Below are 27,423 nucleotides of genomic sequence, written 5' to 3' on the forward strand. Positions count from 1 at the left end.
TCCAGTTGCAGAGGGAGGTGTTTAGTCCCAGGGTCCTTAGCTTAGTGATGAGCTTTGAGGGCACTATGGTGTTGAAGGCTGAGCTGTAGTCAATGAATAGCATTCTCATATAGGTGTTCCTTTTGTCCAGGTGTGAAAGGGCAGTGTGGAGCGCAATAGAGATTGCATCATCTGTGGATCTGTTGGGGCGGTATACAAATTGGAGTGGGTCTAGGGTTTCTGGGATAATGGTGTTGATGTGAGCCATGACCAGCCTTTCAAAGCACTTCATGGCTACAGACGTGAGTGCTACGGGTCTGTAGTCATTTAGGCAGGTTACCTTAGTGTTCTTGGGCACAGGGACTATGGTGGTCTGCTTGAAACATGTTGTTATTACAGACTCAGACAGGGAGAGGTTGAAAATGTCAGTGAAGACACTTGCCAGTTGGTCAGCGCATGCTCGGAGTACACGTCCTGGTAATCCGTCTGGCCCTGCGGCTTTGTGAATGTTGACCTTAGTTGGGATGCAGTGAACTTAGTTGGGATGCAGGGTGCTATTTGGGACGCAGCCTCAGCCAGTCCCTCTCCCTACCTAGTATGCAGTCACACCCTGTGAAAGGTCCCAGTGCTCTCTAGTCCAGCACAACTCTGCTAGCTTCAACTTCTACTGCTAGCTTCACTTCTCTGCTAACTTCAACTTTCACAGCTAGCTTTAACACACTGCTAGCTTCAACTTTCACTGCTAGCTCCAACCCTCAGCTAGTGTCAACTTTCACTGCTAGCTTCAACTTTCACTGCTAGCTCCAACACTCTGCTAGCTTCAACTTTCACTGCTAGCTCCAACACTCTGCTAGCTTCAACTTGCACTGCAAGCTTCACAACTCTGCTAGCTTCAGCTTTCACTGCTAGCGTCACTTCTCTGCTAGATTCATATTTACCAGTCATTCCTCCCTCTCCGTCGGAGGCCAAGCGCTGCTCCTTGCCAAGAGCTTTACTTACTTACTTACACACACCCACCCACCCTGTCCACCCAGTCATCTGTGTGTGTGTGTGGATCTATTCCCATGAAAGGCAGAAACAAAACACCAAAGAACCCCAACCTCAGACTGCTGGGAACCATTAAAGTAGCGATTAGAACTGCATGTGTGTGTGTGTGTGTGTGTGTTCACTTTGATAACACCCACACACACGCACAATATTTGGTATTTTGTTCTTCTGGGCTTTGTTGTGGTGTGTGATACACACGTTGACCCTGGCTCCACCCCTCCCCCACCGCCCCACCAATCAGGAACCAAGGAATCCCCTGGTCGGCCGAGGGGATAGAAACAGGAAGCTGTCAAGATCTATCAGGTGTGTCACAGAGAGAGGGCGGCCATCTTGATCTGGTTCCAGTATATGTGAGTGTGTGTGTGTGCGCGCGCATGTGTGTGTGTGTGTGTGGTGCCCATCTTGAACTGGTTCCAGCCATGCAGGTAATTAGTCAGTATAATGACAGTTAATGTCATGAGTTAATCCTCTGACCACCTGGTCTGCTCCTATCCTATCCTGTCCACCAGCCCAGGCCAGGGTCTACGATGACAGGAGAAATGGTCCCATCTCTACACATTCTGTTTTGGTTATGTTCCCATTACACCACCACAACAGAGCTCTGTGTAGGAGAAGCCTAGTACAGATCATGGTAACCTTGAATCCTTCTGGGTGGAGGATGGGTGTCTCCTAACTCTATTAGGGGTTCTTTCCCCCTCCACCAGGCTCAATGGAAATATTAAATAATCAAACTATGTGTCAAGTTTCCCTGACCCAGATTAATCCCAGTCAACTCCTGGACTAAGCCTCTCCATTTGGGAACACCTTTGGTCCAGGTGTTGGCTTAATCTAGGTCTGAGAATCCGCCCCTGAAAGTTTTTTTCTTGTTCTTTTTTATCAACTTGTGTAAGACGACGCTGTTCCCTAGACTAATCCGATTAATAGAAGAAACTAATAGAATGTCTAACATGAGAAGAAACATGTGAGAGCAAGGAAACATCTTTACCTTAGTTCACCCCAGTCTTCAGAACTGTGACGGCTCTACTCTAATACAACCATACATATACAGTACAACACTACGTAAACCAAAGAGACTGGAATTGGAAACATCCAAAATATGTTTTCCATGTTTCTCTCTTTCTCTCTCTCTCTCTCTCTCTCTCTCTCTCTCTCTCTCTCTCTCTCTCTCTCTCTCTCTCTCTCTCTCTCTCTCTCTCACCTGCCCCCCCTCTCTATCTCTCTCTCTCTTTCTCTCCCCTGCCCTCTCTGCCCCCCTCCCCCCTCTCCTCTCTCCTCTTTCCTCTCTCTCTCTCTCTCTCTCTCTCTCTCGATCCCCCCTCCTCTTACCCATGTGTTATTAGTGACCAGGCTTAGGACGGGATCACTGAGGAGTCACAGCGGCTGAAACTATTCCAGCCACTAACTCTGACCATACTAAAGGCTCAGGGGCAAGTTATCTCAGAGTACGGAGATACAGAGAGAAAACAACAAACCCCAAAACAGAACCAACACAACCCCCCTCCTCCCATCCCCTCCTGCCTCACTCTCTCTTTGACGGTTGCGGCTCATTTAACCATGAAATCGAAATGGAGTCAGTGCTGTGCCCTCTCTCTGCTCTGCTCCCAGGGCCAGGTAATGAGAAGGAGAGGGAAGCCCTAATCTCAGCGATGCACGGCAGGCCTGGTGTGTATGTGTGTCTGTGTGTGTGCGTAATCTCAGCGCAGCACGGCAGCCCTGCCAGTTGCGTGTCTAGCAGTGTGTGTTTACTGCCAGCCTCTCCTCGCTGCGGCCTTCTGCTGTGGAAAAAGTTGTTAAACTGCAGCCAGATAGCTGGATCGTTACTTACAGTGGTGGTGGTTGTTACAGCAGCAGCAGTGTTGGTGGTGGTAGGGTTTAGTGCTCAGGTAGGCATGCCTACGCAATGCACTGGGGTAACTTCGTTAACTCTGATTCGTCTCTCACACGACATCTATTCACACTTCCCTGTTTATACTGTTTTAACTGTGCTGGGGCCTGATTATAGGTTGAACCTTATGAGACTCTCTCACATACCCAACCACATGCAAGCTTGGAATATGGTACCAATGGCCTTCTGACATCACAGCATGTGTTTACAGCACAGCTAGCAACAAAATGATTGCTCTCGTGAGAAAACAATAACGTATGCCAGTGTTACCGACCGGGTTTGAACCCGGTCGTCTGCATGCCACAAGGCTGTGTTATCCAGCTGAGCTAAAGCCTAGGCATTAGCTTGGGGAGCTGACAAAAGTCTCCTGGTCTCAGACAAGGTTACCTTTTCTGTGAGCGTGGTTCACCAAACCACTTCCATTACACTAGGAGTTGTTTAAATGACCCACCAGTATTAAGGTTGAGGCTGAACGTCCCTCCAGCGTTCCCAGTCTCGATGAAGTAGCTGACCCGTCCGTTCTCCCCCTGGTCGGCATCTCGCGCCACGACGTAGAGAACCACGAAGCCCACAGGCTGGTCCTCCATGACGCTGACCGCGGAAGGCGAGCTAAACACTGGAGCATTGTCGTTCTCGTCTGTCACAAACACCCTCGCCGTCACCGAGCCCCAGCGCTGTTGGCTGGCGTTCAGGGCGGAGTCTGTCGCCTGGACGACCAGGATGAGGGAAGAAGTGACCTCATGGTCCAGTTCCTGCGCAAGGGTCAGGACGCCAGTGGAAGGGTGAAGGGTCAGGAGGTCTGGGAGGTCAGGGTACTGGAACATAGTAGAATTAAATATAACTTGATCAATCTAGGGTACTGGAACAGAGCAGAATTGAATATAACGTTTTTAGTCCAGGGTACTGGAACAGAGTCGAATACAATATAACTTTATTGGTCCAGAGTACTGAAACAGAGGAGAAGAGAATATAACTTTATTAGTCCATCTGCAGAGATATAAATCATTATTCTGCTCTACTCCCTAAACTGCTACTTTATGTGGTTAAGTGCCTTGCTAAAGAGCACAACGGCAGGAGATGGTCTAGTTGCCAGTGAGTTCATCTCCAATTTTCACGACCGGTCTAGAATTTGAAACAGCAACGTTCCTGTTACTGATTTGCTTCTCTAACCTGTGTGTCCTAACCCTAACCTCCTAACCCTACCTGGTGCAGGATGGAGTAGGTCAGCAGGCTGTTGGGCCCTGATCCGTCCTGGTCCGAAGCCTGGAAGGTGTAGATGGTCGCCCCAGGCTCCATGTTCTCAGGTATCACCAAGGTTACGGGGTCCTCCGGGAAGCGGGGCGCGTGGTCGTTGCTGTCCTCCACCTCGATGTCCAGCTGCACCAGGTGGCTGCTGGGTAACGTTGTGGAGAAGTCGTCCACCTCTATCTGTAATGTGTAGCGGGCGGAGCGCTCGTAGTCCAGCTCCCTTGTCAGGTACACGTCACCTGTCTGACGGTCCACCATGAACGTTCCGTCTCGGTCTGACCCGCCCACCAACGTGTAGGTCACGTGACCATCCTCAGGGAGCTCGAAGCCGTCATGTGACCTCACAGAGCCAATCACAGAGCCCGGTTTGGCCTCCTCGACGGAGTTGAAGTATATGGAGAGGGGGTTGGCTTTGGAAGGAGCTCTGCTCGCACTCAGGACCTGTGGACAGCAAGATGGAGATTTGGTAAGCATACTGTATATCCTCAATACACCACTCAGGACCTATAGACATTCAGAAAGTATTCAGACCCCTTGACTTTTCCTACATTTTGTTACGTTACAGCCTTATTCTAAAATTGATTAAATTGTTTTTTTCCCCTCATTAATCTACACACAATACCCCATAATGACAAAGCAAAAACAGGATATTAGACATTTTAGCTAATATATAAAAAAACAAAACAGAAATATCACATTTCCATAAGTATTCAGACCCTTTACTCAGTACATTGTTGAAGCACCTTTGGCAGCGATTACAGCCTCGAGTCTTATTGGGTATGACGCTACAAGCTTGGCACACCTGTATTTGGGGAGTTTCTCCCATTCTTCTCTGCAGATCCTCTCAAGCTCTGTCAGGTTGGATGGGGAGCATCACTGCACAGCTATTTTCAGGTCTCTCCAGAGATGTTCGATCGGCCTCAAGTCCAGGCTCTGGCTGGGTCACTCAAGGACATTCAGAGACTTGTCCTGAAGCCACTCCTGCGTTGTCTTGGCTGTGTGCTTACGATGGTTGTCCTGTTGGAAGGTGAACCTTTGCCCCAGTCTCAGGTCCTGAGCGCTCTGGAGCAGGTTTTCATCAAGGATCTCTCTGTACTTTGCTCCGTTCATCTTTGACTCGATCCTGACTTGTCTCCCAGTCCATGCTGCTGAAAAATATCCCCACAGTATGATGCTGCTGCCACCATGCTTCACCGTAGAGACGGAGCCACGTTTTCTCCAGACGTGACGCTTGGCATTCAGGCCAAAGAGTTCAATCTTGGTTTCATCAGACCAGAGAATCTTGTTTCTCATGGTCTTAGAGTCTTTAGGGGCCTTTTGGCAAACTCCAAGCGGGCCATCATGTGCCTTTTACTGAGGAGTGGCTTCCGTCTGGCCACTCTACCATAAAGGCCTGATTGGTGGAGTGCTGCAGAGATGGTTGTCCTTCTGGAAGGTTCTCCCATCTCCACAGAGGAACTCTAGAGCTCTGTCAGAGTGACCATCAAGTTCTTGATCACCTCCCTGACCAAGGCCCTTCTCCCCCGATTGCTCACTTTGACCGTGCGGCCAGCTCTAGGAAGAGTCTTGGTGGTTCCAAACTTCTTCCGTTTAAGAATGATGGAGGCCACTGTGTTCTTGGGGACCTTCAATGCTGTATAAATGTTTTGGTACCCTTCCCCAGATCTGTGCCTCGACACAATCCTGTCTCAGAGCTCTACGGACAATTCCTTCGACCTCATCGCTTGGTTCTTGCTCTGACATGCACTGTCAACTGTGGGACCTTATATATACAGGTGTGTGCCTTTCCAAATCATGTCCAATCAATTTAATTTACTACAAATGGACTCCAATCAAGTTGTAGAAACATCTCAAGGATGATCAATGGAAACAGGATGCACCTGAGCTCAATTTTGAGTCTCATAGCAAAGGGTCTGAATACTTATGTAAATAAGGTATATCTGTTTTTAATTTTTATACATTTGCAAAAATTTCAAAAAATCTGTTTTTGCTTTGTCATTATGGGGTATTGTGTGTAGATTGCTGAGAAATTTTTTTTTATCATGTTTTATCCATTTTAGAATAAGGCTGTAACGTAACAAAATGTTGAAAAAGTCAAGAAGTCTGAATACTTTCCGAAGGCACTGTATATCATCAATATATTGGTGTTAAAGGTTTGTAGCTAGCTAACTCATTACCAGGTTAAATTGCGAGAGCCGGCTGGAGGACAAAATTAGTAGCTAGCTAATCAATGTTTCTTATAACTGGGATCTTCAAACAATCTGTTAACCATTGAGGAACATTATTAGCAACTATGAAAATCCTGACAGTTAATGATAATCCATTTAGCAAGATAGCTGAACATCAACACTCAGCAGACTCACGCTATGTGTCTAAAAATGACCATTATACATGCCTAGTGGCAGTTGGAGCTACATTTTCCAATACAATGCTAAAGAATCAAAATATTCAATGGGACGCTGTTAACCTGAAACAGATTTCTACCCACCCACTCTATTTCCTCATTGGGAATAAAATAAACGGAACGCTTTAAGAGTTTTTTATAAACTCCAACAACATGCCTGCTAGCGCTAATCACATTTAATCAGATAGGCATGTCACTGCCAGGAAAAATAATAAGGGATAAAAGTCAACATAATCAGAAAAGGAAATTGTAATGAGTTTTCAGATCTCACTGCAGTAGGCGGGGCTCGGTAGTCTACAGTACTGAGTTTTTACACCTCCCTTGATGACCAATCAGAAGAACATGAAAGACCACAGCTTTGACGCAACGCTCCCTTTGTATGGAAACAGGCACCAGAAGTTAAACATATGACACATTGTTCTAATAAGCCTGTTTTTCAGTTCAGCTCTAAGCAGGGGATGGAGTCACAGGGTTTAAATATCTGAGAGAGTGAGAGAGAGAGAGAGAGCGAGAGAATGACTGAATAAATGAATGAAAGTGAGGGAGTTAGACCAGGAGAAAGAGAGATAGAGAGACAGCAAGACAAGCAGAAAGAAAATAGTTTTGTGCGCTTCTCCATTTTTCTCCTCAACAAATCCTTGCTGATGCTTAATTAATTACAACCTACAATACCTCGATAAACCACAGTTACACTATACAGCACCACTATGTTGGTAGTCACTAAACAACCCATTGCTCTTTATGAAACATAATATCTGTTAATTAACTCCACATTAGATGGCAAATTGTATGTCAACAAGCGTTAGAATTTGTGAGATCATACCCTGTCCCTATTGCTGTACTTGTCTTGGATGGTGCGAGGGTCTGAAATGATGGCGTGATAGAAATGCATCAACAGACAAGAACAACACAGCCCTGTTGAATCCTATTACACACTAATTATTACTCATATTCTTCACGTCAGAAGAACAGGAGAAATGAGGGAAGGAAATTTTTTTAGAAATAAGGAACACAGAGACGCTGTTTTACTGCAGCCATTACAAGACCCTTCTATTTTCCTGGAACCTTAAAGATCTGCGTTCCAAATGGCACCCTATTCCCTACATAGGGCACTGGTCAAAAGTAGTGCACTATATAGGGAATAGGGTGTCATTAGGGACGCACTTTGGATTTACAGCTACAGAGTTCCTTCCATTGTGCTGGCCTGGTTGGTCACTGTTTAGTTGTATATTAAATATTAATTAAATTAACTTGAATGGTATATTTTATGTGGGTGCATATCCCAGGCGGTGTCGTATTGAAGTGAGGCTACTGTATTAAAAGTGTTGAAGTCATTCAGTATGGCCTTGATCAGAGGAATCACAGCTGGTGATCATCATGGGCAAGATGGGAGCACTTGATTCATACCTAGTTTTCCATCTCTTACTCAAAGAGAAATTCCCATTTTGAAAAGTCACAGAGGAGGAGAAGGGAGGGAGGGAGGGAGGGAGAGGAGGGAGGGATGGAGGGAGAGGAGGGATGGAAGAAAGAAAAGGAGGGAGGGAAGGAAGTTTGTCAGAACTCAGCCTGGCACGTCTATTTGGAACAACTTTGTTGTGAGGAGCCAGACTTCTAGATCCACATCTAGAGCAAGCTTGACATAGTACTTCTCCCAGTACTTTAGTTAAATGTGGGATATTTGATAGATAGGTGTTGGCTATGATCTAGTAGTTTTCAGACCTTTATGATTAGGATACAGCTAAATCTGTGAGAAGAAAGGTGGTAGGTGATAGGAGATAGGGTATATGATGTAGGAGATAGCAGTCTGAGGTAGGGGTCTCACCTGTATGTGTAGTGAACAGGTAGTGCTGTGAGAGGGCTGACCTCGGTCAGTGGCAGTCACAGTGAAGCTGTACTCAGCTCTGTCAGAGCGACTCAGAGGAGAGGAGGAACGCAGTTCACCTGTAGTAGGGTTCAGAGAGAAGCGCTCTGCTCTGGGACCTGTAGAGGAGGGAGGGAGGGAGGGAGGGAGGGAGGGAGGGAGGGAGGGAGGGAGGGATAAAAAAAGAGAGAGTGAGAGAGAGTGAGAAGTCCAGCTATAAATTGTTACACAGAGTTCCTTTTGGAAACAATGCCAGAAGAAAACAATGCATTCCTCACATAATCACCCAATGGCAGAAAATAGCAAATTACTCTTCAATCATTAACTTACACACAATCCCCTCCCTCTCTCCCTCTCTCTCTCCCGTCTTCCATCCCTCTCACCTGACATGGAGTAGTAAACAGTGCCGTTCTCTCCCTCATCAGGGTCCTTGGCCTGTACTTTCCCCAGCAGTAGACCTGACGCCTGGCCCTCCGTCACCTACAGAAGGAAACCACAAGGTGACTTCGTTTTCTTCTCAACGTTGACCACTAACATATCATGTAAGACCATGCCCTAAGGGCTCTGGTCAAAAGTAGCGTACAGTATAGGGAAAGGGTGCCATTTGGGATGCAGCCTCAGTAATACCTGCATGGTGAGTCCTCTGCCAGGCTGGCTGTGTCTGAAGGAGGGAGTGTTGTCATTCTCATCCAGGATGGTGATGAAGGCTGTCCCTGTAGCGCTGCGTGGGGGAGTACCTCCATCCTGAACCACCAACAACACCTGGTAACTACTCTGCTGCTCCCTGTCCAGACCTACACGGGTACTGATCTCACCTGAGGGAGAGAGGGAGAGGACATAGGGAGGGAGGAGGGAGGGAGAGAGAGTCAGAGAGTCAGAGAGATAGGAGGGAGAGGAGTAATGATGAGAAATTAAAGGGAGAGCCAGTAGTCTTTGATCACACACAAACATACACACATGCAAGCACCCACAAACACACACACACATACACGCACACAGACACACACTAACACACACACACACACAGGCATGGCAGGAACCTGAACAGCTGCAGTGGAGGTTAGAGTTATCAGCCCCTGGCGAGAGGCTACACACAGTCTCACAGCAGGCCAATTAGGGCCCAGCAGGACCCTCAACACAGCAGCTAACCTGATTTATTAACACAGAGAACAGACAGGCCAGGCATCTGCAGTAGGAGAATGAGTGAGGATGAATGGTCATGTAAATTGTGGTGTTGTGTGTCTATTCTGAATGCCACATCTGAAGTTCCTGTGGTAAATATAAAGTTATTATACACTAAGTGTACAACACAGGAGGTTGGTGGCACTTTAATTGGGGAGGACGTGCTCGTGGTAATGGCTGGAGTGGAATTGGTGTAATGGTATCAAATACATCAAACACATGGTTTCCATGGTTTTGATGCCATTCCATTTTCTCCGTTCCAGCCATTCCATTTGCTCGTCCTCCCCTCAGCATCCTCCACTGGTGTACAAGACATTAGGAACACCTGCTCTTTCCATGACATAGACTGACAAGGTGAATCCAGGTGAAAGCTATGATTCCTTATTGATGTCACTTGTTAAATCCACTTCAATCAGTGTAGATCAGGGGTGCCCAACCAGTCGATCGTGAGATGATTATACATAAAAATTCAGCCACACAAATCAGTGCCTATAATCTTTCTGTTTTAACATTTGACAGTCCATTCACAGCAATGTCTGAAAAGTCACGTGATTTACATAAAATATGACCAGTTCCTGCCCACTTATTGACGTATAACTAGTTAGCGCGGTCAGATGCCACCCGCCAACTCCAAGTCGAGGTCACGGTGATGCCAGGCAGGTAGCTAGCTAGCTAACTTTGTAGCCAGATTAGTTCTTAACCTCTACGGGATCTACGGCCGTACACCGGATGGTTCAGCTAACGTGCGCTAATGCGATTAGCATGACTGTTGTAAGTAACAGCAAACTTTCCAGGACGTAGACATGTCTTATATGGGCAGAAAGCTTAAATTCTTGTTAATCTAACTGCACTGTCCAATTTACAGTAGCTATTACAGTGAAAAAAGACCATGCTATTGCTGGAGGAGAGTGCACAACAATAAAAAACTTATCATGGCAACTGGCTTGATACATTCACCTCTTAAGGTAAATAATGTACTTACATTCAGTAATCTTGCTCTGATTTGTCATCCTGAGAGTCCCAGAGATAAACTGTAGCACAGTTTTGTTTGATAAATCCATTTTTATATTCAAATGTAGGAACTGGGTTCTACAGTTTGAACCCTTGCTGTCTCTGGCTCCACACCCACCCCGCCCAGCCATCTAATGATCCATCATATATGACATTCCTGGGAGTGTGTAAACTTACATTTTGTATTACCATATCATTTTTGTATGTTCTCTATAGTTATGTACTTGAAAATGTATCAATTGACCAATTTGGCACATTTGGGCAGACTTGATAAAAAATAGTACAGCATTTCAATGCTTCACTGGATCAATCTGAAACTTTGCACACACTGCTGCCATCTAGTGGCCAAAATCTAAATTGCGCCTAAACTGCAATATTAAATTGTGGCCTTTCTCTTGCATTTCAAAGATCATAAAAAAAATAAAAAATTTAAAAAACGCATGTTTTTTTGTTTGTATTATATTTTACCAGATCTAATGTGTTATATTCTCCTACATTAATTTCACATTTCCACAAACTTCAAAGTGTTTCCTTTCAAATGGTATCAAGAATATGCATATCCTTGCTTCAGGTCCTGAGCTACATGCAGTTAGATTTGGGTATGTCATTTTAGGCGAAAATTTATAAAAAGGGTCCGATCCTTAAGAGTTTAAGTTGTTCTTAAGTTGTGTGGTCGACAGCAGCAATAATGAGTGAAGGGAAGGATACCAAAAAACAGAAAACGTATCATTTCCACAAGGAATGGGAGGAGGATCATTTTTTTGTGATGTCATACTCAAAATGTGTGTTCCTCATCTGCCATAATAGCATCGCTATCCCAAAGAAAGGTAACATAGAACGACATTTTAAAACCACACACAAAACCAAGGAAAGAGATTTTCCAGCAAAGACTGAATTATGAAGAAGAAAGGTACAAGAACTAAAAAATCAACTGGCAGCGCAGCAGTCAATTTTCACAAGGCCTGTGACCAAAGGGAAGGCGGCAACCATAGCATCTTATCGTGTGAGTCGCATTCTTCCGAAGCATAAAAAGTTGTTCAAAGATGGGGAGATGATCAAGGAAGCATTTATTGCGGCTGCAGACTCGCTGTTTGGGGATTTTAAGAATAAGACTGAAATTATGGCTGCCATCAATGACATTCAGTTGTCCAGAAATACGGTGACAAGAAGATGTGAGGGAATAGCGGAGAACCTCAAGGATCAACTGAAGAAGGATATTGACAACTGCGAGTTTTTCCCCTCCAGTTTGATGAGTCCACAGATATGGTAGATGTGGCACAGTTATGCATTTTCATCAGAATGCTATTTGACAACATGAGTACAAAGGAGGAACTCCTTGCCATTTTGCCACTGAAAGGACATACAAGGGGCGAACATATTTTTCAAGCTCGAGTTTGCTAACAAATTCCAACTGCCCTTTTGTAAGCTTGTCTCCATTACTACCGATGGGGCACCGCTATGGTAGGCCGCATTAGTGGGTTCGTTGCATTGTGCAAACGAGATGATTCTTTCTGGGACTTTCTTAGTTATCACTGCGTAATTCATCAGCAAGCTTTGTGCGGGGAAGATGTTAAACATGAAAGAGGTGATGTATGTTCCGATGAAGATTGTGTGTTCTATTAGAGCAAGAAGCCTACAGCGGAGGCTATTTCACCCTCACTTAGAAGAGACTGAAGCGGAGCAGACAGACCTGCTGCTGCACACGGATGTGTGGTGGCTGAGCCGAGGTACATTTTTAGGGAGATTCAGTGAGTTGTTGCCTGAAATCAAGGAGTTTCTCAAGGTCTCCAAACATGCAGAACATGCTCAGCTAGAGGACACACAGTGGCTCCTGGATTTAGCTTTTCTCACTGACCTAACTTACACGCTTAATGAATTGAATGTAGAGCTGCAAGGAAAAGGCAAACATGTAATCGACATGATCAGCTCTGTGAACACTTTTAAATGCAAACTACAACTGCTCACAAGAAAACTGCAACGTAAGGACCTGCACTTCTTTCAACACATGCGTTCAGAAGTTGAACGTTAGGGCAAGGATACAGCACAGCTTGACAGTGCACGTTACGTGCAGCAAGTCCAGAGCATCTTATCTGATTTTGACAGTCGGTTCACTGACTTTGCATCACTTGAGCCTATTGCCACTTACATGTGCTTTCTGTTTGGCACAGACGTACATGTGGACGTCATTGCCTCCAAAATGGGGTCACTTTTTCCGTTGGACACAACTATAGCAGAAACGGAAATTCTCACCCTTCAAATGACGTTCAGCTGAAATCCAGGGCAACCACTGAGATGAAGGAAGAGTTCTGGGAGCTGCTGCTAGAGGAGAAGTATCCCAACATAAGAAGATGTGCTCTCAACTTATCAGCCCTTTTTGGATCAGCCTACCTCTGTAAGTCTGCATTTTCTCACATGAAGATCATAAAGTCCAAGTACAGATCTACTATGACTGACGACTACCTTGTGGCCTGCATGAGACTTGCAACAAGCTGATACAGCCCTGACAATGAAAAACTACTTGCCTCCACCCAAAGCCAAAAGTCACACTAAGGTAGGAAATGAAATTAGTTGCACTTATTTGTGGAAAACATGTTATTGGTCCACATTATATTTGGGTATCAAATAGGTATCATAGGTCCATACTCAGTGGTGTGTTGCGTTTCATACATTTTGTTGGTTGGTTTAGATCTCATCAGGCTGGCAAATGAAAAAGTAGATATCACGTCAAAGAAGGGCACACCTGGTGTAGATGGGGGGGTTGCAACTCAATATTAGGAAGGTGTTCTTAATGTTCTGTACGCTCAGTGTATCTTTTTGTATTCCTTTCATTAACCAGTCTTTTAACTACCTGTGTGTGAGTTGATCTGGAAGTGTCTGTCTGGGTGTAGGAGTCTGTAACTGAGCCTGCCGTTGAGCCCTGAGTCACGGTCCATAGCCGACACCCGTCCGAACCCTGACCCTGCCGGAAGGTTCTCTCTCACGGCCAGGAAAGCCCTCTCCTGGGTCAAACGGGGTGAGTTGTCGTTTTCATCTGTCACCGACACCCTCACCGTAGCACTGCCCGTCTTCTTCAGCTGCCCGTGGCCCACTGTGGCCAGAACCATCAACATGTACATGTCCTTCACCTGGGCAAAGGTAATTGACGCACATTAAAGAAACATTACATTTAAATTAAAGTTTGTCAGATGTTTTCAGGCCTCTAAAGAAGTCTAATGTCAAGATGAATAAGATCTACATGATCGATATCAATCAAAGTGGTTCACAGGAACATTCAGTGTGCGGGTCTGGACAAGTTTCTATATCTTCCTGTCACATGTCCCTCACCTCTCTGTCCAGGGCGCTCTTCACAAACAGCCAGCCGCTGTCTGCTGCGATGCCAAACCCTGCTGCGTCTCCGTCAGGTCTCAGGTGGTACGCCAGTGGAGAGGAGGAGCCTGAACCCGTGGTGTCCCGGCTCAGAGCTCGCACCTGTAGATGGATGAATTAAGTACTTAATCAGAAATACATATACAGCCAAAACATCAGAGAACTGACAGTTCTGTTTGATATGTGAGATATTATGTCTATTGTTATATACAGAAAAATGTGTCCAAGACAATGTTCCCCTTTCAACCTGTGGATGAACAGTATACATGATGTGTAGCAGATATTGGGACGGTTTCCCGGATACAGATGAAGCCTATTTTGGACAACAAAATCGCTTTCAATGGAAATTCAAATTGTTTTTATTCCAGGGTAGGATTACTGTAGTCTGGGTCTGGGAAACCTGCCCTCAATATCCTTTTCTTATATACAGCAGAATTGTATCCAAGACAGTTTTCCCCCCTCTTGGGGACGATAAAGGGTTACACTTTATTTGGATAGTCCCCTGTAGATGATCTACAGATACTCAAACTATCAGCAACCTATCAACTGCAACTCTGTTGATACATAACAGGTTGCTGGGGTTACGTTTAGGGATAGTTAGTGGAAATGTTGTTGACAGTTAGTTGAACAATCTACTGAACATACCTGTAGGAAGCGTGTGCTGAGCGGCGTGTTCTCCCTCAGCTCCACGCGGTAGGTCAGGGTGTCGAACACGGGACCGTGGTCGTTCTCCGCCTGGACGTGCACCACAAGCATCATGGTAGAGCTCAGCTGGGGCGTGCCGCCATCTTTAGCTGTCACCTTCAGGTCGTAGCGCGGCGTTACGTCATATGACAGCCCGCCAACCAGCCGGATCTCTCCCGTTCTGCGCTCCATGGAAAAGGTTATTTGACCTCCGCTTGAGGTCGCAGTGGAGGAAAGGTCAAAAGTAATCTGGCCGTTGAGGCCAGAGTCCTGGTCTTGAGCCTGGACGCGGTAGACTACGGTCCCCATCTCTGTGTGCTCCGGGAGGAGGAGAGACTCAGAAGAGGAGGGCAGGAAGACAGGAGCGTTGTCGTTGATGTCCTGGATGGTGATGTGGACGAAGGTCTGACCGAAGGCAGGGGGGCTGCCGCTACGAGCCTGGAGCTCCAGGGTTAGAGAGGGCTGGGCCTCGTGGTCCAGGGGAAGGCTGGTCCGCAGGGCGCCGCTCTCTTGGTCCACGGTGAAGTAGCCAGAAGGGTCTCCAGAGGAGATGGTGTACAGGATGTCCTTACTGGGGCCACCTGAGGACAGACAGGGGAAGTTTAACGTTTCATGTTTTATTATCCCGTATGTACAGGATACACATGGTATACACCGTCTAACGAAATGTTACTTGCAGGTTCCTCCTCAACAATGCAACAACAATAAGAAATAAGAAAAGATAAGAATACGAACATAAAGTAAATGGCTCAGTAGAATAGAATACATCTTTTAGCATAAGTATTATACAGGAAGGCACAATTTATTGTCCAATATTTACCTGTGTATTGGGGAAGGGGGGATGGGAGGCAAGTGTTTAAATTGTGCAGTATTTAGCGATCATAATAAGAGTCTGGCAGCAGCAGTTGTGATGTGTGTGTAGTATGAATGTGTGTTTGTGTGTGTGTGTGTGTGTGTGTGTGTGTGTGTGTGTGTGTGTGTGTGTGTGAGAGTTTATTTTATTTGTATCTTTTGAAGCAAGGTGACAAAATCCAGAGCCACTCCAGATGAGGAGACCAGGACCAGACCAGGCAGAGAGCACTTCAGTTACAATATACTCCCCCTCGGTCATTTGTCAAGTCTTTTACACTATGACAGAGAGCCCTAAATATCCAAAGTAAGGATTATAAAAACAATGTGCTGGGATGGAATTTGTGATTCATGTGATTTTTAAACGAGGTGTGTACAGTGGCTCGCTGCCTATTTGAACAATTGGTACAGGGAGCACAGAGGGAGCACAGAACGCCCCAGTGAGTCCTTTCAGCACATACTGCCCCCTCACACACACACACACACACACACACACACACACACACACACACACACACACACACACACACACACACACACACACACACACACACACACACACACACACACACACACACACACACACCTACACACACACACACACACACACACACACACACACACACACACACACACACACACACACACACACACACACACACACACACACACACACACACACACACACACATATGCATGCTTTCAAACAGGTGTTAGCAGTCCTTAACCAATCAGAAGTTCCAATTCCAAGTCACACCCACCGTTCTTACTGATGGCCTGTACGACGCCAACCTCAGTCCCTCGCAGTACGTTCTCAGACACAGAGAAGCTGTACTGACTGTGTTCGAACACAGGGGGCGCCACCAGGCCTGCCACCACACTGATGTTGACCCGGGCGTTGACCAGTGCTGCCAGACGCCCTCCGTCCTGGGCTGAAACCACCATGGGGATCACCGTGTTGGCCTTGCCATGCAGCGACCGGGACAGGGAGATCACACCTGGTGGAGAAAGGACACAAAATACAGTGGTCAAGGTCAGACACAGCTCAAAATACACACACAGAGACATGAGGACGGACACACACACACACACATACAAACACACACATACACGCTTTATGTAGTTCCAGAAAAATGAAATTCCAGCGCGCTGGCATCTGGATCTGTAAGATCCATTAAACACATTGTGGAACATACAATAATGTTTTTTTCCTTGATACACCTGTAACTACATAAGAAGTTAATACAGCACCAACCTGTGTCTTTGTTGTTAAAGCTGTATTACAGTAAAATTACCAACATGTGTCTTTGTTGTTAAAGCTGTATTACAGTAAAAGCACCAACCTGTGTCTTTGTTGAGCGTGAAGAAGGGGGAGTTGCCTCCGGGGACGGTTCGGTACGTGACCCTCCCGTTCTCCCCAGTGTCGGGGTCAAGGGCTGTAACCTTGACGACAGAGGTGCCAGGTGCACTCTGGGAGCTGAGGCTGACGGCGTAGCTCACAGGGTAGAAGACTGGTCTGTTGTCGTTGATGTCCAGCAGGTCCACCCTGATGTAGGCCATGGAGTTCAGACCGCCCTGCAGGGGAACAGAAAGGAAAATCAAACAATGAATCAAAAAGACAACGCTCATTGGGATGTGTTAGATGTGTCATTGCCATTCTGTGTTGGATTGTTGTTGTTGGAGATTTCTGTGAAATCAATAAAAACATTTTGACAAAACCAGTATTTTCTGGGACAGTCACCACGTGAAGTGTCCTGGGGTAGGAATGTTTTTTATTTCAACATGCTTCAGTTAAGCTGAGCACCTTTCCCCCTTTATATTAAAGCCCAGCTGAAGTTAGTTAGGTGTTGGGTATGCACTGCTTCTAAGGACAAAAAGCCCTCTGTTCTACTAGACGTCACATGCTGTTGTATATCAGCAGGACAAAGTGGTAAAATAACTGAAAAAATGAGTTTGACCACATTAATGGAGCAAGTTAGAATCAGCAGGAACCCTGTTAAAAACGTCTGACTCTAAAATCTAGTCCTGGCAGGTTGGTGGAGGGATAGGGATTGATAGCTTCCCCAGGGAAACAGCAATCTGTCAGGATCTGTGGGGGGTGAGAGGGCTCGCTACCGCCGCCACAGAGCAGAGAGCTCTGTTTCCCTGGCGGCTCATTCTGAACAGAATACAGAGCAGGCTTTTCATTTGGCCGGACTGGTGAGAGAGAGGAGGAGGGAGGAGGAGGAGGGAGAAGCGGTCCAACTTATTAAATATTACTGCTGCCTGCCTGACTCCTTGCCTCCCTGTCTGTCTATCTGCCTGTCTGTCTGACTGTATGTATGTCTGTCTGTCTGTCTGTCTGTCTGTCTGTCTGTCTGTCTGTCTGTCTGTCTGTCTGTCTGTCTGTCTGTCTGTCTGTCTGTCTGTCTGTCTGTCTGTCTGTCTGTCTGTCTGTCTGTCTGCATGTCTGTCTATGTTTGTCTGACTGACTGACTGACTGACTGACTGACTGTCTGTCTGCCTGCCTGCCTGCGTTTCCGTCTGTCTGCAAGTCTGCCTGACGTTATAGGCATCTCACTCTCTCACTCTCTCTCTCTCTCTCTCTCTCTCTCTCTCTCTCTCTCTCTCTCTCTCTCTTGCTCTCTCTCTCTCTCTCTCTCTCTCTCTCTCTCTCTCTCTCTCTCTCTCTCGCTATCACTCTCTCTTCTCCATCTGATTGTTTTACCATGACTGCAGTGATTTCCTTTCATTTCTACCCTTTTACTTTCAAGTATGATTTGGCGTGTGGCGCTACAGCATGCTATCCCAGCATAGCCCTGCCAAGGAAACTCATTCACAGCACAGCCCTGCCAGGGAAACTCATTCACAGCACAGCCCTGCCAGGGAAACTCATTCACAGCACAGCCCTGCCAGGGAAACTCATTCACAGCACAGCCCTGCCAGGGAGACTCATTCACAGCACAGCCCTGCCAGGGAGACTCATTCAGACTCTTTTATTTGGCTGCACTAATGAAAGACTTGCTGCTCTACTGTGTTCTGCTCTGCCTGGCTGAGGAGCTGCTACCCTCTCTACTAGCTATCCTGGCTCTGGCTCTTTAGCTGTGTCTAATAGCCAGGGTTCTGCTAGCTATTTGTCTGCTGTGAACCCTGCTATGAAATGTCGGTTAAAAATATCCATTCAATTGTTGGAAGCATCAATATTACCAGTGTGCTGGAGTTTTTCTTCTTTTAACCCTGCTGCGATAAACACTGGGAAAAACACTGTTTAAGAGATCACTGTTAGGGGTTTAATGTACTTACAGGGAGATATTAGACTATGTGCCAAATGGCACTCTATTCCCATAGGGCTCTGGTCAAAATGAATGGACTATATAGGGAATAGGGTGCCATTTGGGATGTAGACATTGGATGAGGATGGAGAGATAGCCAAGAAGTGGGTCTAGAGAGAGAGGAGGGTGGAGAGATGTGGAGGGAGGGAGAAGAATAGACTCACCCTGGAGGGGAGAGATGGTTAGTGCAGGGTAAATGGAGGGAAGAGTGCAGAGGGAAGGAGAGATCAGGAGGGTGGACAGATACAGTAGGAGATGTGCGGAGACTCACCCCGTCCACGGCGGTGACAGTAAAGTCGTAGCTGGTTGGTCCCTGGTCTCTGTCCAGAGCCACGTTGGTACAGATCTGTCCTGTCTCCTTCCCTACAGAGAACTGGGAAGGGACAGCACTGTTGATGCCTGACCCCAGAGAGTAGCTGATGGAGCCGAAGGAGCCACCATCTGCATCTGTCGCTGTCACCTGCAGAGAGGGAGATAAAATAAGTGGATGTATGTGTTAGACAGTTTGTCTTAGAGGATGTATGGGTTAGACAGTTTGTCTTAGAGGATGTATGGGTTAGACAGTTTGTCTTAGAGGATGTATGGGTTAGACAGTTTGTCTTAGAGGATGTATGGGTTAGACAGTTTGTCTTAAGGGGACCTTTCACTGTTACACCTACAGAGAGGAAGACACAAGAATACATCTTAGGAGCTAGACAAGATAAGGAAATATTCAGCAACTCTTGGACGACATTGGATGTTGACTTTAAAAAATACTATTATTCCACTACCATAAATTACTTTTGGACAGCTGAAGCAAGCACACAATTTCTAGTTAGACCAATGTATTTCAGTATGTACCCTGTAGGATCATTTTGGATAGTACCACTAGTATGAACGAGAACCCACACAGTACAGGACATTACAGGACAGTATAGTACAGGACAGTACAGGACAGGACAGGACAGTGCAGGACAGTATAGGACAGGACTGTACAGGACAGTACCATACAGGACAGTACAGGACAGGTCAGTAACAGTACAGGACAGTACAGGACAGTAACAGTACAGGACAGGACAGTAACAGTACAGGACAGGACAGTAACAGTACAGGACAGGACAGCAAAGTACAGGACAGGATATGAACAGTACAGTACAGTACTGTACAGGACAGTACAGGGCACCAGGTGCTGTTGGAGTGAGTCTTTAATTCTCATCTGTGTTGTTTATTTGAGTTAGAGCACAAGCCAAACCGTCTCCTCTGGTAGAGCGAGGCACTGGGGGGAAGGAGAGAGGAGAGGAGGGAGAGGAGAGAGGGAGAGAGGAGGAGTGGATGACTTCCCCAGCCCTGCCTGCGTTTAGCCGGGAGAGATGCCAGCAGTAGAGACAGCCAGGCTGGTCCAGGAGTGGAATGGCGTCTGTCTGAACAGCCCAGTGACAGGGAGGGAGGGGGAATGGGGGGATGGGGAGGGTGGACTTGGGAGCAGCAGTGTACCCCCCACAGCACGCCTCACTGCCTCCCTGCCTCACCACATTATAACTCTAACATTCTACCCCTCAACGTCTGGTTCTAATACACCTCACATCTACAGTACAGAGAGAGCTGAGAGCTGGGGCTGGTGGGTTCATAACAGACAGCCTCCACTCAGTTCAGCCCAACTCCCCACACAGCCAGCCACCAGCCAGCTGAGGAGAGGAGACTGTAGCAGTTCCCTGGATTACACTAACCAAACAAGCCAATCAGAGAGCCTCCTGGGTACTGGCAGGGTAATCGTTTGCAAGTGTTGGCTCTGGATCGCAGCTAGAAAGAGTTTACAGATGGGGTTAAGCCTCACAAGTTGATTAGAGTTCTCTCTTTCCTTCCATCTCTTCAAAAAAAGGGGGGGATCTCTCTGGGAAGGAAAGGAGAAGTGGATTAAATGAAATAGAGTCTCCAACGTCTACTACTACTACTACTACTGCAGTATGGCTGCTCTGTGCCTAAGAGGGCAGCTAGGAGAGAGCTATGAGAGCCTGGGCCAAGGAAAATACAGCCAGTCATGCTTATCAAAAGCACACACTTCCCTGTCCTGGCCTGGCCCTGGCTCCTGTGAGTGTACGAGGATGGAAACCATTCATTAGAAGTGATGATGATTCTCAACTGAAACAGGATCTCTGTTCTGTATGTATCCTGTAGCACATGGTGGTCTTGCGGAGCTGTGTGTGTGTATGTGTGCATGCATTCTGGAGTATATGTTTTTGTGTGTGTGTGTGTGTTTGGCCTAACGACAGCCAAAGGATGGTGAGAGAGCCAGCGAGAGAGCCTGTGATGTTGGCAGAGAGAGACACACACCAAAGAGAAGGATGGTAAACCCCGGGAGGGCACAGAGACCGGGAGCTTGTTGAGGAGAGGAGAGCTGCTCTGTTCAAACACAGCAGCCCTCTAGGCCTGTAGCTTTACTTCAATATTATATTATCTGGCAGGGGGCAAGTTATTAATAACTACTGCATTGCTGCTCTTGTTCTCACCACAGTAGCATGACTGAACCTGGACAAGTTAAACACTGAGAGCTGGTCGTGGCATACTGTAGGAGACAGCTTGATTATTGTGTGTGTGTGTCTGTGTGTGTGTGAGAGAGAGTGAGAGAGAGAGAGAGAGAGAGAGAGAGAGCTATATGAGGAGACCCAAACGTCACTTTCCATTTCAGCCACAACCAGGCATGGAGGAATGTTTATTTTCCTAGCCCATACCACCATCATAAAAAATGGCACCTGTACAATACTCACATTAAATATTTATGATATGACGGCTGACAAATGAACTGGTAGAATGCACCTGGGATTTACAGTGGAGGGGAAAGAATGGAACTATGAATTCAGAGGTAGAGGCTATAGAGTTCGCTACTCTCATATGAATACTGTTACAGTACAGCAGCAATACTGAAGCTGGAGGGAAAACACTCTCCTGTAGCATAGCATTAAAAAAAGTGTCAGACACAGAAACAGTGAGGGTCTCCTAACACAAACTGTGAAGCGAGAAATGTTAGCCTGTGGCTGCATAGCCTGGATGAACAGTGGAGTGGTGGAACAGTATTACTAGGACCTAGAGTTATTCCTGGCTAGGTCATGTGGTTGAGAAAAACTCATGGCCCCGAGAATAACATATGAAAAGCAGAGCAAGGAGAATAATCTCTCTTCAAGTAGAGAGATGGATAGGGTGATAGGAGAGAGAGAGAGAGAGAGAGAGAGAGAGACAGAGAGAGGAGATCGAGAGGGAGACAGACAGAGAGAGACAGAGACAGAGACAGCAACAGAGACAGAGAGAGAAAGAGGAGAGAGAGAGGAGAGCGAGAGAGAGAGAGAGAGCAGGCCTGTTGTGAATGTTGAACTAATGAATTAGCATTCTACATGACTGCCGAGAGACAAGAAGTGCACGGCACCAACCACAGCTCACACGCACACAACCACAGCTCTGCCTCAGAGGTGATTGGATCAACATCTGAATACGAATCTGGTCAAGGCTAGAAAGAGAACGAGAGAGAGAGAGCGAGAGAGAGAGAGAGAGAGAGAGAGAGTGAGGATGGAGAGATAGTAAAGTCCAGTAAAGTCCAGGGATTGAGAGCTTTGAGGCTGTTGTACAGTCGTGGTCAAAAGTTTTGAGAATGACACAAGTATTGGTCTTCACAAAGTTTGCTGCTTCAGTGTTTTTAGATATTTTTGTCAGATGTTACTATGGTATACTGAAGTATAATTACAAGCATTCCATAAGTGTCAAAGGCTTTTATTGACAATTACATTAAGTTTATGCAAAGAGTCAATATTTGCAGTGTTGACCCTTCTTTTTCAAGACCTCTGCAATCCGCCCTGGCATGTTGTCAATTAACTTCTGGGACACATCCTGATTGATGGCAGCCCATTCTTGCATAATCAATGCTTGGAGTTTGTCAGAATTTGTGGGTTTTTGTTTGTCCACCCGCCTCTTGAGGATTGAACACAAATTCTCAATGGGATTAAGGTCTGGGGAGTTTCCTGGCCATGGACCCAAAATGTTGATGTTTTGTTCCCCGAGCCACTTAGTTATCACTTTTGCCTTATGGCAAGGTGCTCCATCATGCTGGAAAAGGCATTGGTCGTCACCAAACTGTTCTTGGATGGTTGGGAGAAGTTGCTCTCGGAGGATGTGTTGGTACCATTCTTTATTCATGGCTGTGTTCTTAGGCAAAATTGTGAGTGAGCCCACTCCCTTGGCTGAGAAGCAACCCCACACATGAATGGTCTCAGGATGCTTTACTGTTGGCATGACACAGGACTGATGGTAGCGCTCACCTTGTCTTCTCCGGACAAGCTTTTTTCCGGATGCCCCAAACAATCAGAAAGGGGATTCATCAGAGAAAATGACTTTACCCAAGTCCTCAGCAGTCCAATCCCTGTACCTTTTGCAGAATATCAGTCTGTCCCTGATGTTTTTCCTGGAGAGAAGTGGCTTCCTTGCTGCCCTTCTTGACACCAGGCCATCCTCCAAGTCTTTGCCTCACTGTGCGTGCAGATGCACTCACACCTGCCTGCTGCCATTCCTGAGCAAGCTCTGCACTGGTGGTGCCCCGATCTCGCAGCTGAATCAACTTTAGGAGACGGTCCTGGCGCTTGCTGGACTTTCTTGGGTGCCCTGAAGCCTTCTTCACAACAATTGAACCTCTCTCCTTGAAGTTCTTGATGATCCGATAAATGGTTGATTTAGGTGCAATCTTACTAGCAGCAATATCCTTGCCTGTGAAGCCCTTTTTGTGCAAAGCAATGATGGCGGCATGTGTTTCCTTGCAGGTAACCATGGTCAACAGATATAACAATGATTTCAAGCACCACCCTCCTTTTAAAGCTTCCAGTCTGTTATTCTAACTCAATCAGCATGACAGAGTGATCTCCAGCCTTGTCCTCGTCAACACTCTCTCCTGTGTTAACGAGAGAATCACTGACATGATGTCAGCTGGTCCTTTTGTGGCAGGGCTGAAATGCAGTTGAAATGTTTTTTTTTAGCAAAGAGGGACTTTGCAATTAATTGCAATTCATCTGATCACTCTTCATAACATTCTGGAGTATATGCAAATTGCCATCATAAAAACTGAGGCAGTAGACTTTGTGAAAATGTATATTTGTGTCATTCTCAAAACCTTTGACCATGACTGTATGCTGTGAAGACAGATATCAGGAGGAATAGGAGGCATGTGTGAACATCTCCAGTTTAGCATGCTCTCACCAGCCAGATGCCTGTTATACATGATAGAGATAGATGAACTGATCCAACTGTTATCTACAATCTCTCCACATTTGATTTCAGGGAAACACACATTGACAAACATATCCATTGGATATCCTATGTTTGACTATAATAACCCTGCATGCAAATAGTCCGGGTAGCCATGATTAGCTGTTCAGGAGTCTTATGGCTTGGGGGTAGAAGCTGTTAAGAAGCCTTTTGGACCTAGACTTGGCGCTCTGGTACTGCTTGCCGTGCGGTAGCAGAGAGAACAGTCTATGACTAGGGTGGCTGGAGTCTTTGACAATTTTTAGGGCCTTCCTCTGACACCGCCTGGTATAGAGGTCCTGGATGGCAGGAAGCTTGGCCCCAGTGATGTACTGGGCCGTACACACTACCCTCTGTAGTGCCTTGCGGTCGGAGGCCGAGCAGTTGCCATACCAGGCGGTGATGCAACCAGTCAGGATGCTCTCGATGGTGCAGCTGTATAACTTTTTGAGGATCTGAGGACCCATGCCAAATCTTTTCAGTCTTCTGAGGGGGAATAGGCTTTGTCGTGCCCTCTTCACGACTGTCTTGGTGTGTTTGGACCATGATAGTTTGTTGGTGATGTGGACACCAAGGAACTTGAAGCTCTCAACCTGTTCCACTACAGCCCCGTCAATGAGAATGGGGGCGTGCTCAGTCCTCTTTTTTTTCCTGTAGTCCACAATCATCTCCTTTGTCTTCATCACGTTGAGGGAGAGGTTGTTATCCTGGCACCACACGGCCAGGTCTCTGACCTCCTCCCTATAGGCTGTCTCATCGTTGTCGGTGATCAGGCCTACCACTGTTGTGTCGTCGGCAAACTTAATGATGGTGTTGGAGTCTTCTCCAATTCTAGGTTAATTGGAGTCTTCTCTCATTCTAGGTTAATAACAGCATATCAGTGACATGGAGCTGGAAGCCTGGAGCTGAGGTTGAGGACTAGGTCTGCCTATCCAGGAGATGTGTGTCCTAAATGGCACCCCATTCCCTACAACGTACCCTATGAGCCCTGGTCAAAAGTAGTGCACTATATAGAAAATAGGATTCCATTTCAGATGCAGCCAAGAAGATGACAGTATATCACATCTCCACTCAGCCGGACAGGTTTGGTTTATAATGAAGCCTCATTCTGATGGAGACAGAATGTCTTTGTCCTAAATGGCACAGTAGTGTACTATAGAGAATACTGGAATAGGGTGCCATTTGGCACGCAGACAGAATAATTAGCCAAACCACAGACAGACAGACAACCCAGAGTGACGAGGAAGATTAACCCAATCAAATAAAGTCTCTGGCGTTCATAAAAAAGTATTTATAAAGTCCTGATGGAAGGAGTTGCAGTAAATCATACATAGTAAGAGAGATAGAGAAATAGAGATGGAGGGAGCGAGAGAGAGAGAGAGGGTGAAAGAGATGAAGAGAGAGAGAGAGAGAGAGAGAGAGAGAGAGAGAGAGAGAGAGAGAGAGGAAGCAGAAGAGGGAGAGAACAAGATGAGGGGAAGGTGTAAATCACTCACATTGTGCTAAGACTAATAAAACCCCTGTGATTAAGATTGATATCCGCTCACCATGCGCCTGCCATGTCGTAATGTTGAGTATTTAAATCTGGTATCTGGTGTTGTGTTGTCATAATTATAATCACAGCCAGACCGTTCCTTCCCTTTATACAGTATGTGCCCCAAATGGCACCCTATTCCTTATTCCCCCATAGGGCTCTGGTCAAAAGTAGTGCACTATATAGGGAATAGGGTGCCATTTGGGAGACACCCACAGTCACAGCGGTGAACACATACTGTACTTACGTTAACCAACAGTGCAGCTCAGTTCAAGTCTTGGCAGGGATGTATGTGTGTTGTGTTATACATTTCCATCTTGAATCCATGGTTTCCATCATTGAGTAACGTAACAGTTACACTCTCCTCCAGCTAATGGAATAAGGCCCAGGGCTACGTCCCAAATTACACTTTATTTCTTATATAGTGGGCCCTGATCAAAAGCAATGCACTAAATAGGGTATAGGTATGCCATTTGGGACACAGTCAGGTGTCTGTGAAGCTGATGATTTGACCTCTGAACTTTAACCTCTGCTACACAGGGTGTTTGAACTCTGACCCAATACAAACCAACCTGTCGACACTAGCCAATCAGCTGCTGTCTTGTTCAAATGCTTGTAAACAACAGCTAAGTATGTGTGTGCTTCAGCTAACAGTTCTTGAATTTAATTGACAATGAGAGTCAGTCACAGGTGTTGGATAAATCATTACATACAGACCTGGTAACCAGGCTAGAAGAGAACTCCATACAGACCTGGTAACCAGGCTAGAAGAGAACTACATCCAGACCTGGTAACCAGGCTAGAAGAGAACTACACACATACCTGGTAACCAGGCTAGAAGAGAACTACATCCAGACCTGGTAACCAGGCTAGAAAATAACTACATACAGACCTGGTAACCAGGCTAGGAGAGTTCCCACACTTTCCCATGTAATATTAACAGGTATCTGATATCACCATCTCCTGATCCCTCTACAGTGACCTCTGATGTACTCTGATACTCTCTGTGCATCCCAAATGGTATCCTATTCCCTACATTGTGAACTACTTTTGACCAGAGCCCTTTGTGTCCTCTTCAAAAGTAGTGCACTATATAGGGGATATGGTGCCATTTGGGACATAACCTGGTACTGTGATCCTCTGAGTCTGTTTTGTATTGTACAGGCTTCTCTCCTCTCCCGCGTGGTCTCTGCTCTGCCCACTGTGGTGCTGCTGGGTTGTGCAAACGTTTCCTTTTTATTGGATTAGAAGTTCAAAGGCAGGAGAGTTGTTAGATGATGGTCGGGAGCCAGCAGAGTTCTGTCTCCACTCAGTGTGAGAGAAGAGTAGAGTAGAGCCTGGTGGGAGATATCTGGGGGTTGGAGAGAGGGAGGTGTTAAGCGAGAGGGAGAGACAGCGAGGAGGGAGAGAAGAAAAGGGACAGGTGATGAGAGAGTTTGCGGAGTGAGGAGACAGGCCAGAGGGAGGAGAGAGGCCAGAGTGAGGAGAGAGGCCAGAGGGAGGAGAGAGGCCAGAGTGAGGAGACAGGCCAGAAGGAGGAGAGAGGCCAGAGGGAGGAGAGTGGCCAGAGGGAGGAGAGAGGCCAGAGTGAGGAGAGTGGCCAGAGGGAGGAGAGAGGCCAGAGTGAGGAGACAGGCCAGAGGAAGGAGAGAGGCCAGAGTGAGGAGACAGGCCAGAGGGAGGAGAGAGGGAAAGCGAGAGAGAGAGAGAGAGGGAGAAGAGGGAGAGAAAGAGTTTGGGGAGAGATTCACTTTTGGCGTTCAGTTAAACAAGCTGAAGGAGGATCCAAAGATAACTGAGGCA

The 27,423-nt window shown here is 46.5% G+C and overlaps 1 pseudogene across 1 annotated transcript in view; it reads right to left on the reverse strand.

The window, feature by feature from the left end:
* Positions 1-27,423, reverse strand: part of LOC311105983 (protocadherin-16-like) — a 113,129-nt pseudogene that overhangs the window by 16,733 nt on the left and 68,973 nt on the right. The window contains exons 2-12 of the transcript in view: positions 19,099-19,287; positions 16,860-17,091; positions 16,278-16,514; positions 14,629-15,248; positions 13,942-14,085; positions 13,466-13,742; positions 9,052-9,239; positions 8,808-8,904; positions 8,386-8,543; positions 4,115-4,600; positions 3,363-3,726 (exon numbers count right to left, since the gene is read on the reverse strand). The product of the transcript in view is annotated as a protocadherin-16-like (transcript). The remainder of the gene's footprint in view (positions 1-3,362; positions 3,727-4,114; positions 4,601-8,385; positions 8,544-8,807; positions 8,905-9,051; positions 9,240-13,465; positions 13,743-13,941; positions 14,086-14,628; positions 15,249-16,277; positions 16,515-16,859; positions 17,092-19,098; positions 19,288-27,423) is intronic.

Source organism: Coregonus lavaretus, assembly GCF_964263955.1.
Source record: "Coregonus lavaretus genome assembly, chromosome: 30".
Classification (NCBI taxonomy): domain Eukaryota; kingdom Metazoa; phylum Chordata; class Actinopteri; order Salmoniformes; family Salmonidae; genus Coregonus; species Coregonus lavaretus.